The 13,096-nt window shown below is 41.2% G+C and overlaps 1 protein-coding gene across 1 annotated transcript in view; it reads left to right on the top strand.

Moving 5' to 3' along the window:
- Positions 1-7,960: 7,960 nt before the first annotated feature.
- lingo3b (leucine rich repeat and Ig domain containing 3b) overlaps positions 7,961-13,096 on the top strand; it is a 40,820-nt gene continuing 35,684 nt past the window's right edge. The window contains exon 1 of the mRNA XM_005721164.1: positions 7,961-8,403. The gene's annotated coding sequence lies outside the window, so the exon portion shown is untranslated. The remainder of the gene's footprint in view (positions 8,404-13,096) is intronic.

The raw sequence follows: 13,096 nt of genomic DNA, 5'->3' as shown, positions 1-13,096 counted from the left end.
GCAAATATTTAGTGTCATTTTTAATGACAAAGAGTTGTCACTTTTATCACTTGCTGTTCTCTTCAGTCTTGCAGAGCACCAAACCGCAAGCCGTGACTGATTAAAAAAGCATAGATGAACACAGTTAGCTGCTGAAGAGCCAGACTTGGTATGAGACCAAAAATGGGGAGAGAACATTCATCAGGTGTGGAGAACATGGCCATGTGTCAGCTGGATGTGTAATGGCTTTGTCAGTGTGCCATTACAGCTTTATTAAAGTAATAATAAATCAATGCTTCAACACTTTACTGCCAAGTGACCAAAACAATCAGTTTATGTGTTGCCCTGTTCGTGCCAAAGAGACTAAATCCATTATGAGAATTTGATTTGAACCAGACATAATTTAAACTCTAACAGTTAAATAAAGTGACACAGATCAACTATATAGTTTAATGTCATTTCCTGCAGCAGCCATTGTTGTATACATGATGTGAAAGCACACTGCACGAAACGCTTCAGGCCCATCTGAAGCCGCATGGCAAAATTCTGGACACGAGCTAAAGTGAGAGATGAGGGCATGTGGCGACCCTCGAGGGACCCGCGTAGAAGATCAGTCCATCAAAAACATAATTTCTGAAGCCTGCCTTGTCCCACCTGAACAGACATCCTCATCACTTTTTAGTTATCTTCTCCCTCAACCAACATTTGTTCCCTTCTTCCTCCCATGCCCCCCTGCTACCCACTCATATCACATCACATTTTCTTCCGATTTTTCTCCCGCTCTCCTGCTCTTTAGACTTATATTTCACACTGTACTCATTCACAACACATCACATAACCGTTTGATGTATTTCATACAACTGTCCATCATCCCCTCTCTTCCCGTTTCCCCTCTCCTCTCCTATTTATCTTCTTACCCTTCAATTTCACTGTTGCCTTCCTCCTGCCCCTCCTCCAATCCCCCCCCCCCCCCCAATCCACCTTCTCCTCCTGCTCGCAACCCTGCTCACGTCCAGGTCTGTTTCCACTGATAAGACTCTCAGTGGCACCCACACACAGACATGCACACACGCACACTAGAGCAGATAACAGTGTTGTACTGCCGACAGCATCACAGTTACCCGCTATTCCTCTCTTCCCTAATTTTGTTGCTAATGAATGGGCCATCAGGGATTTTTTTCTCTCTCAGCCAAATAAGAGCAGCAGACATGCAAGAATGAGACGGGCAACACGGAGGAGGTGAACAACAGAGGACAAAAAAAGTTACCCTTGTCTCGTAAATCCATTTTGTTTTCGGCTGCACCCAAAGCAAAGTTATTACCTGCCATGGCGTGGCTGGCTCAGGTACAGAGCAGAGAGTAAGCTGCCCTCTCTCAGACACAGGCTGAGCCACAGGGCAGTCAGTTTGTTATTGTCAGACACAAATAAAGTGTTTCTGTCTGAGAAAAAAAAGAAAAGAGACTTTTCTAGATCAACCACTGATAAACACAGGTGTGGACTAGTGCTAAATGTATCACCCACTTGTATGTATGGCTTTTCGCTGCTTAAAATGTTCTCACATTCAAACATCTGCATTTCTTTGAGAATACGTCAACAAAATGAATTAATATGAAACTGAAGAAATACTTTAATTTCTTCTGATTTTGTTTTATTTAAAAATGTCAAAACTGTTACGGAAAACATAATTGAAATTGCAATTAAGCAACAAGCCTTCAGTTGTGCACTTTCTGCTTTAGGTTGTTCTGGCAATGTAGTTTCAGCAAAGGCTGAAAATAGAGTTGTTCAAGATGAAGCTGTTGACCAGTGGCATGTCTTAACATTTAAAATAAAGTCTTCTTAACAGTAAATTCACTCCTTCCTATATCTTTTTCTGCTAAACACAGAACCCACTGAAAAACAGGGTCCTGAAGGCTTGTGTTAGCCATAGCTGAGTTTTGCGTGGACTCTTAGTTTAGTTCATACCACACTAGAGTTATATTTGGAAGAGAGTATAAAGTGCCTCTTAATGTAGACATATGGAGTCTTGTGCACAGAGACTCTGTGAAAACTTAAGAGCTACATCTCAGGCTCTACATGCCTCAGTTAGCACGTTAAACGCTACCGTGACATGACAGTACAATTAGAAAAAGACTGAAGAAGTATGGCTTGTTTAGAAGTGTTGCCAGGAGAAAGCCTTTTTTCTATTAAAAAAAACAAACAAACAAACATGCCAGCACAGCTTGCATCTGAACAAATTACAAGACAGATGAGACCAAAATGTAGATGCTTGGTCATAATGACCATAATGCACAGCACCACGTTTGGCACAAACAGCGTAAACACCTCATACCAACTGTCAAGCACGGTAGTGACGAGGTTTTGATTTGCGCTTGTTTTGCAACCACAGTATCTGAGCACCTTGAAATCACTGACTCGACCATGAACTCCTCTGCATACCACAGTATTCTAGAGTCATATGTGAGGCTGTCCATTCAACAGCTAAAGTTTGGCTGAAACTGGGTCTTGCAAAAGCATGAACCAGTCAAAGTCCAGACTTTAACCTGATTGAAATGTTGTGGGGGATCTTAAGAGAGCTGTGGTAATGTAATGTTGTATAGAAGAGTGGGCAAAACGTCATCCACAACGAAGAAGAGCTTGTTAACTATGAATCAGATAGCCAGTGGTTCAATCCTTGGACCTTAGAGTAGGGGGTTGATCTGCACCCCAATTTTCCTACGCCCCTGTTTCACACGCCCTGCCACGTAAGGGGGGCTTGTTTTTTTCTGCCTGTCCTACCTTAAACATTGTCAGACTGTATACCGCTTATGATGTAATAACTGAAATAACACAAACAGAATTGAAGAAATAAACAGATAAAGCCTGAACAAAAGGAGCCTGTAGAGAAATTATAGAACTGATCTTGGAAAAGAAAAATGTGTTTGGCACAGCAGTGAATTCAGATCAAAATTCAAATTGCAAAAGCTGCCAGACAGGACAGGATTAAAAACAAGCAAACTAAAAAACTCACTCCTTGTACAGATCACTGAAACAGAAGTGCCAAACTATGTTTTTGTGTTGTAGCATTTCTCCTTTTGTTGCTTAGTTACATAGCTGGGTTTAACACATTGTTTTGCTTGGTTTTGTTTCATGTATGGATTAGGTAGGACTGTTTCTTCAAAGATAGTTGGATTTGTCTGTTGTTTGCTGGCTGTGGTTCATGTCAAAGTCCTCTGCTTTCAGTTACTGGCATATCATTCTTGACCAAGCAGATATTAATAAATAATAGAGTAATAGAGTGAAAAAAACCAAAACCAAAAAACCCCCAATGTGAGTTACTGGTAAAGTCTTACAGAAAAACTATTACTTCCAATTATTTATGCTGAAGGTGTTTGTAACCCTAAGCTATTAAATTATTGAACTATAATGGACTTGGAGAAAAAGAAGGACTTGACCTTTGCTTACCGAGCAATAAATGTGTACATTTTTAACACATAAGTCGCCATGCTTTCAGACTTTGACATCCCCAGTATAGAGTTACTTGATGGGAAATAGCTCAGGTAATACAAGCAGCTGGTGGTATTTTTGGCAGTGTACCACAGTCACGGATAAAAATTCCCCCGGCTTTTGATGGTCAGCTTTTTGAACAGACTGAAATGTAGAGAAGTTGCCAAACACAACAGTAATGGACAAGGCGGTGATTAGTTTCATGACACAGCTGCTTACAGGGGTTATAAAGACTGGAACACACACAAACACAGAAGAGACAGCTAATATATATTCATGTTTAATCAAATCTTCTGTTTTCTGTAAGAAGTTGCTCTTGTTGTGGAATTAATTTGCATATTTTGGAGTAAGTCTAAGCCTGTGATTCATGCTGTTAGCCTGAATCATTTCCAAGCGAGATAAAAAACCCTGTTGGGTTTGAACATCAAAAAAATTATGCTAAACAGCTCCATTTATTATATACATTCACCTGTATTTGGCTGGTTATACCTTCCTTGCAGTAGCTTTTAGTCACACCTAGCTCCATTATGCAGGTTTGGTTTCCACCCGATAATTCCTTTTATATTTGTTCCAAGCCATCTGATACAATGATGTCTGACCCACGTCCCACCTGCACTCAGAATTCAAATGCCACCGTATTCTGTCCAAAATGTCAGTGCAACTTAAATTCCTCCCAAATGTGGGCTTTCGAGAAAGAAGACTGTCACTTGGGTTCAGTGTGTCACCCACAGCATTTGTAGTCTTAATGCTAACACTCTGCACCCACTGTGACGGCACATTGTGCACATATCACTGTACAACCACACGAGTGTATCCACCGCTGTTTAAGGCAGACCCAAGGAATAAATTCCACAATTTTAAGTTTTTAATTTTTATTTTTTTATCCTAAAGAAGAGTGTGGTGTTCATGAAAGGTGATAAATCTGCAGCCATTAGTCTTAGCTAGAACAATTTGTTGGCGTGAATAAATGCATATGTGGAGACAGGAAGTATCTTCTCTTGATTTTTACAGTATTTACCAGATAAACAAAGCAGATCAGGATGGTTTTATGTGGAAAAAATAAAGAAAATCTACACAAAATGTATCAAATTGTTCAATAGAACATAAGTAAGCTTGACAACTGACCAAAACAAAACCCAGGGCAAGGCTTGTGGCTACTGGGGAACTAGCCAGCAAATTAATAATGAGGCGCTCCACTGAACTCTCTAAGGAGAATCTATCCCTGTCCTATATACCCCACTTACACCAGGATCAAACCATGTATGGAAATGTATCAGTTAACTCATGTAGTTGACATTTTCATCCAAAAACAACATAAAGACATTCAAATGACCATTTCTAGGACTTTTCCCACTGAAACACAAACATTAAATCTGCTCATTATATCTTTATATAAAACAGTACTGGTTACCCCTCTGTTTGAATTCAACTTGGTACACTCCAAAATCCAAAACACCTGAAGTTCCTGTTTGAAAGTCTCCATCTTCACCATGGTGGTAATGTGGAGCAGAGCACAGGCTACAAACACTTTGGGAATGTAGCCGAGGAACAGTTGGCATATACTTAATACTCAATAGTGTTGGCTTTAGACTCACATCTTGAAGATAAACTATTCTGCAAGCTTGATGCGCCAGAATAGGGCTAATTGAGAATACCTCTGTAGCAGCCTAGAGTCTGTAGAGGACATGGGTTACACAGTGGCAGTGATTAAATGTATTACAGAGAAACATTTGTTTGTTTATTCTCTGGTTTTATGTTGAACCATTTGCAAAACTGGAAGATTGTTCATAAAGTACACAGCAGGAGAAAAACACAACCTGCTCTGGTGTTTCGGCCAAGTGACACACATTTGGCTGAAATACAAGCAAATGATATTTTCGCAAGATGTCATTCTATTTATCTGTTAAGAAGTGTATAAAAATGAAATAACCTTTTTATTTAACAAAACAGTTACATAGCTGAGAAACTTAAACCTTAAAAAAGAAAACAACTCATGGCTGTCTGTGACAGGCAGACGACCAACCTCGGCTCGACGTGTGCTGCATATTTACTTAGTTTAATTAGTTTCTCCGTCATCAGATGAGAGCAGTTTTATGCCGACAGTCACTATAGCAGAGGAAATATAGCTAGGTTTTATTCTCAAATTTTAATTTTGTTACATACATGTTGTGTCTTCTTGGGCCTCATGCAAACAGGTTTAGAGATCTGTTGATGATCATTTGGCAATCCCAAAAAAAAAGTCGTATTCCCAGACTTTTTGATGAGCAGTGACTATGACTTGGGTGAAAAGTCTACACCAAAAAGCTTGGGATTGCTTTGGTCACTAGCAGATGGTTACAGTTGCACATATTTTGCTTGAAACACGTCAACTTGTCTGCAAACACTGATTATGTATTCTCTGAGCTGTAGCGAAACTTGAAAGCAGTGTGCAAAAAACCAAAAGACGGAAATGAAGGAAGCCTTACTTCTGCTATCGACACATATAAAAAAGCAGACTTTTACTTTTAAGGCACACATTCTGTCTTTCTGGATTGCTTTGAACTCACAGTTTCTCCACCACTTGCCAAGTAGTTTATGAGTGTTTGCAGACAAGCTGGCCTCTTACATGCAAACTATTGGTCACCGCAGAGACCTATAATAATGAGAAACATTAAATAATTCAAGCTTTCAAGTCAGTGAAGACTCTTTCACAATTTTAAGACATCTTGTTAATTCAGAGAAAAGACTCATTTCTTGTCAAGTAAATGCAATACACTTGCATAGATATCATAATAGTATCAATTGACACTACAGCAAGTATTAGAATTACTGGAGAGTCTTTACATTACAGTATATAGCTCCTTGAGGAAAGTGCTGCTAAGGAAGGAAGAAAAGAATCCATCCATCTATGCAGTCTAGACAGAAATGCCCAAACCTCCCTGTCCCCAGCTACCTCCTCCAGCTCATCTGGGGGACACTGAGGTGATCTCAAGCCCGCCAGCAGGGAAAATCTCTCCAGTGTGTCCTGGGTCCACCCCGGGGAGTCCTCCCAGTAAGACATATCCAAAACACCTCACCCAGAAGGCATTCTGGTTAAAGAAGAACTTTTTTTTTAGTTATCTATAATATTATCTATAATGTTTTTGGGGGTTCAGCAAAGGAAGAACACGTGATCTGATGTTTTAATGTATGTGTGCGGGCAGGCAGGTCAGATTGGCTGAGAGGTGGGAGTGGTAGGTGTTTGCTGGACTTGGCCTCCACCAGGCATCATGACTTGCCCAACCCCTGGCCTCGGGGTCGCAGGCCAGACTTCTCCTTTCCTGTGATGAGCTGTTAACTGACCTCAGGGGCAGTCAGGCTCGAAGAATGGGTTTCTCTGTGTGTGTGTGTGTTTCAACCTCAGTTCCCTGTGATCTGATCTACCCTGACAAGGCAACAGGACCGAACAATAAAAATGTCTATTTTCCTCCTCTCTCATTCGCTCCCTCTCTCTGCATGCTCCAGGCAAAATGGGGGAGGTGATTAAACAGAACAAACTCACTGGAAGAATGACATTTCATCATAAATCCTCTTTTTGTATATTATACTCACCATTTGTCTTTAATCAGGAGCAGCTTGGTGCTATTTGGTATAGAGCTGCTGCAGCAGGATGCAACACCTTCATACCTTTATTTTAAGATTTAAAGGTCACCTTTCACATTCCCACTGTTTAGCATGATGAATTGCAGTTGTTCCTAGGTCAATGCTAATAAGAAGAGCAGATTGGACCTCTGCACCGAGGGTACTTGAGGCTAGGTCTCAAAGACTTTGGAGTTGGACTTTTCACAAATGCAACTCTAGCCCAAAATGACATATACCTCACCATCTGATTCAGATGTAGCCACAGCAGTGAATGGCCCTTATCATTTGTTATCAAGCCCATGCACATTGTCAGTCGGCACTTTCCTCTACCTGCTGGCACCCTCGCAAGGCTGTTATCATTCAGTGCAATCAGTGATAAAAAGAGAGCAACCTAGATGATGTAGGAAACGACTACGAATCGTGTAAAGGAGTAAATTAAAATACTGGCAAATTGAGCTCGGTTAACTGTGATTTACATGTACAACCCATGTTTGCTGGATTATTAGAAAAGTCTTAGAATTACCTTTAATATTACTGTTTTCTAAATGACTGCAGTACTAGCAGTAGTAGTAGGAGCACTACTAATCCTCTTATCTATTCTTACAAATACATCTGCTGTTTTTCTGTCTTCTAATCTTTGCTGTCATTCTTTTTATTCTTTATCCAGCCCTGTTGTTTAGAGGCTCCCTCAGCCATACGCTCGGCAGCACACTGAATTGTGAATCCTAACAGCCTGAGCAGTAGCAGATAGAGAGTGACTGAGAAAAGTGAGGGAGGGAGGGGGTTGGGGAGAGATAAAGAGCGAGAGAGCAGCGAGAGAGAGGTGAGAGAGAGAGAGAGAGAGAGAGATGAAAAGCATGCTAAACGAGAGAGAGGCGCTCATACTGAAGGAGGCAGAGGCAACAGCAACAGCACGCTCCTTTCCCCATTCCTCCCTCTCTTTTCCTCATAATCCCACAGCCATACCGGAGGGAGATGAAGGCTACCCTGACCAGCTGATGAGGACCGGCTGAAAGAGAGGAAAGTCTCAGCGTGAGCCCCCCTTCTTATTTTGGGACGTTAATCAACAAGGAGTGAACGGAGGCGCGTACACACGAGCGTGCCTGCGGGAGGGAGGGAGGGAGAAGGAGAGAGAGAAGAGGGGGATGAGTGGTACGTTTGGTACAGCTGCTGATGCCAAGGTCTGAGAGTGAGACAGACTGAGGGAGACCTGAGGCTCGGAGGGCTCGCACGTGCGGAGCGGCGTCAGAAACTTGCGGGCAACGAGAACAGGAAAACAGATTCACATACGCACACAGCTGGACAGATGAGGAGGGATCAGGGACCACGCTTCAGCCCTGGGTATGTTAACTTGTGCAGAACACACGCACACACACACACGGGCATGTACATCTTGTCCTCAACAGCCACTGTGATTTTTTCAAATAGAGCGCAGACACACTTGAAATGCAACAGTACACGTTTGCTGGGCTTAAGGGTTGACGACTACCCATCCTGACAAGGCTCCCTACTTGCCCTTAGATACTTGCAGGAAAGAAAAGAGAGTGAACAAGAGAGGTTATGTGTGTGTGTGTGATCATGCTTTCCTACTATCGCCTATCTGAATTGTGCACTCAGCTAGAGGCATTTAAAAAGGCTTCACAAGCTGACCAAGTGATGAATGTTAATAAACCTTCACTGATGGAATGCTGTCATGTTTCACATCGCCCGACTCTTCTAGTTATAACATTGCCCATTACATTACCTACATGAGTTATGCGCTCTGCTCACAGTCTGCAGTCTGTTTTTTTTTTATCTGAAATGATAACCTGGCTGAAAAACAGCTGAAGTGAGGACTTGTTTGCTCACTCTGGTCTGAGACATGAATACCTCTACTTTACCCATGCTACACTGCAGGATGCCATGTGTGGTAACGTGTCATGCGTGGTCGTGTGTTATGTCATGTTGTGGCAGGGGGCATATGGCAAGTATGTCTTAGGTGCTTTAGCTATCAGCCCCCCCTTTTTCTCTGAATCTAACACCCCCCGCCTCGTTCTCAGTCTCATTCCTTTTCCACCATCTTCCCCCTTTCTCCATTTCCAATTATAGACTGTCACCTCTCTCCCTTTCCTCCTGATCCTATCTCCTGTTTCATTCTCTTGCTAAGCAATTACCTTTACCTGAATCTTCCCCTCTGGACATCATGGCTGGCTGGTTTTTCTGTCTGTCTCCTCAACAATGAAAGTGAAGGATAGGTGGTCATTTCATGGCCATTTTTTAATGGTTGCCTGAACCATGAGCAAAGGAGCAGCAGTGAAGCATGAGCACACAAGCCACTTCATGTTAATACCACTCAGATAGATCTGGAACAGATACATAAATATGAAGCTCAATCTGGGAGGAGGGGGGTGTTCAGTGTACAGATGAATTATGCCTCTAATCATGGAATCAGCTCATTACTTCCTGCTCCTCATTAACTTGTTTGGGTTTCTAACTTTATCGCTGCTCGGTCTTGTCTTCCTGAAAACTAAACAGGAAAAAGAACTCACTCAGACACTGCTGGCAGGCAGATAGCTCCCAGCATACAGGCAAACTTGCTGTTTGTGTCTGAGAGTTTTGTCTGCACTCACGGACTCTTCAGCTACCTCTATTCCTGTTGCTTTACCCTCTTTCTATAATCGCCACTGGTAATGAGCCAGCCTTCACACACGTATACAAAGACATGCACTTATTCCCACCTTCCCACCATCAGTATGACCCTTTAAGTGCAGACGCTTGCCAACTACCTGAAGCATAATATCGCTGTCCTCTCTGCTGCCAAGTCTGCGTAGTGTGTGAAAAGACCAAGACTGGAAATGAGACACTGTTGAATCAATGAGAAGTTAGATAAGAGAAAGAGAATGTCACGAATAGAAGGATGAAGAAGGCAAGCACGACATAAAATTAAACAGGAGGAGATTAAAGTGATGTAGTGAAAGGCTCGTCAGAGGGATATTTAGGACAGAAAGGGCCGAGAGTGTGACAGGAAAGTGGGAGAATGTGGGTGGAACTGTTTGGCCTCTGTGTTGACAGGTGCTTATTGCAGATGTGTTTTTCCAGTGAGTGGACATGCTGGCAACGTGATAGTTTTCAGCCACCCGTGGGGAAGAAGGTGATGAAAAAGAATGAAGAGGATGAGATCATTGCTGGAAACAAAATCTTTACAAAAGAAAATCGTTTTTTGTACAAGTTGTATTTTATTTTAACTTTTTTTCCCATTATTCCATGTTATAGTAGGTGGGCACAGAGCTTGTAAAGAAGACAACTGACTTTCCAAACACCTTTATTTAGTGGTAGAAGCGAGCTTATCTGAAATGTCTGTGATAAATCCACATTAAAGAAAAAGACTTATTCGCCCACATCTATGCCAATTACCATACTTTTCCGAGCAGACGTGCTTTTGCGAGTTTGACTGTTGTGTGGACATATGTCTGTCTGGAAGGGGAAACACTGAGCACTTGAGAACATTGTAAGGTTTACATGTAAAAACTAATATTGTATTTAAAAATTTACCACAAGCTTCTATGCTCATTACTTTTAAATATATTGCCTTTTTAAACTGGTTGCTTCTTTTTGAAACACCCTGTCCTCTCAGAAAATAGAAGTTACTCCTCCACACATGTGAGACTTTTTAACTAAACCTAACATAGACCTGATAGAGCTGAGATCACAATGTTTAATGAACATGAATGCCTATTTTAAGCCTTACAACTCAGCATTATTATGTGTGGGCTGGGTACCTTTGACATTTAAACCAATACCGGAACCTGGACTTAAGTACCGCCATCCAAAAGTACCTTTTGTCGATTCGGTTAGCTGTTGTCTGCTCCTCCTTTATTACAATTTTGAAATGTTGTCAAACAAAATAAGTCAACATTCCACTATTGAAAGATTTGCTTATCTATAACATTTTACACTCTACACCAGCTGCCTTGGTCGACAGTGTCTGTGTGTTAACATCACTGTCACATGCTTTGCAAACTACTATAGGAGTAGATGATTATTGGTTACGGTTACATGTTAGGTTACGTACTATCTCAGGAAGTAGAGTATGTTGTCTGCCAGCCAGTTGGAATGTCAGTGGTTCCATCCCTGTATCTGCATCTTCAAGTGTCCTTGTCTCATGTTCAACTATCTTATTGAACTCCAAGCTACCCCGGATGCATTTGTGGGAGTGTGTGTGCTTAGATGCAGTCCGTTGAATAGCAAATAGCATTTTGGGTTACAAATAGTATTTTGCGTTACAAACATTGCAAAGTAAAAGTGTAACCACATCTGAGTCGATTTTCAACTCGCCACGGCCTCATATGTTTTTTTGTTCTTCAACACATCGTCTCACTTGCTTTCTTCTTCTTTGACTCCCTCTGTTATCGCAATTTGACACTGGCTGATTTTGTATGAATTTTTAGTCGTAGTACTGATGCAATTTGATTTATACCCTAAAAAGTACCAGGTTCCTCTACCCAGCCCCAATTCCTCATTCAGCTCATTTACATCAGCAGCACACTTTCCTTTCAATGAACAAGCTCTTTTTTTTTTCTTTTCTTTTTTTTCTTTTTGCCTGTCAATGAACAAGCTCTAACGTGACCTTTAGCACTGGGCTAAAGATTTCCTGGAGATGGTAGAGACCAAAACTGGAGCTAAAAAGATGAATTTGTCAGATGGCTAGAAAGTGTGACTGTAAGTGAATGACTGTGTTTCTCTGACACTGAAGAATCTGTACAGTTGTTTTCCCTCCAGGGTGGTCAAGGTACTAGACTTTCAAACTCAATACCAATATCCAGGAAAATACTCAATGCTTGATACAGTTTTTGAAAATTTTGACCCCATCCTGCAAGAACAGAAGTAATTGCAAGCAAGTCTTATTTTGAAAAATTGAACCAGGCGCTGCCTGTATTTTAAAACTGACCTCACAACTGGCTTTAAAAAAATACGAAACACATTTTTAAAAATTATTGCAAAAGTAGAAAAGTTTATCATCTTGTTCACATCTTCCCTGCAGTGTCTATCTCACCCACTGTTCTCACTGCTCCACCTCAGTCTACAGCTTTTCTCCTCAGCTCTTCAAGACTGAAGTTGTCTGATTCGGCTGCTGTGCTCCAGATTTCTCTCTTTATTTGCTTGGATTAGTTCTCCACACATTCATCTATGGTTTTCTTGGTGGTCTGCACAGTGAGAAACTTCTGACTGTACCCATTCTCCACATGTCCGTAATCTGCTCTGTCACGGCTCAATATTCCACCCGTGATCTGTTCAGCCTACAGTAATTATTTATCTTTTATTTAACTAAAGTCAACTAGCTACTACGTTAAGGATAACAGGTGGCTAGTGTGGCTATTGGTTAACTGCTAATAGTTAGATGGCTAATATTGACATGTGCACTTCCATGCTGTTGAAACAGGACCTTTACAGACCTCTGATAGTGTTTCAGTGTTATGAATGTCCAGTATTTCACCTGTTATTGAGGGGAAGAGCTTTGTGTCTACTTGTTTGTGTGAAGTTGTTTACACTGTTTGTTGTAAATGAGTGACTCCGGTATTAATTTTAGCATTGATTAATATCTGAGTATTGATTTTTATTTATTTATGTATTATTGACAACTCTACCCCTTAGTACCAAATATTTACCAAAATAATGTGTTATCATCTGTAGGATAGTGCACTTATTGTGTTAACTATATGAGGCGCTCATACCTCAAAGTTGTTTTTACATCTTGATGTGCAGGTTGGTAAAAATCAACAGTTTTCTTTGTTTCAGAATTTTTTTCAGCTTCTTGCAGATCAGCCCTCAATTTTGTGAGCACTGTTGTATTCTCACCAATACCAATCATGGAGGAATAAGATATATGTGAAAGGATCAAGCTTCAGGGAGCAAAATTTGAGCATTATGTGTCCACCGGAGGAGACGCGTGAAAAGAGGAAAGATTCTTGTGCAATGAAAGGATTTGATTGAGACGATGACCGGGGGTATGTGGGCGTGCTGAAAGAGCTTTTGATGTCAGTGTGTGCACAAGTGT

This window comes from Pundamilia nyererei, unplaced genomic scaffold, assembly GCF_000239375.1.
Source record: "Pundamilia nyererei isolate P.nyererei 1_Seehausen unplaced genomic scaffold, PunNye1.0 scaffold00004, whole genome shotgun sequence".
Taxonomy (NCBI): domain Eukaryota; kingdom Metazoa; phylum Chordata; class Actinopteri; order Cichliformes; family Cichlidae; genus Pundamilia; species Pundamilia nyererei.
Note: the sequence above shows the minus strand (reverse complement) of the source record. Positions and strands in the feature narration are given on the sequence as shown.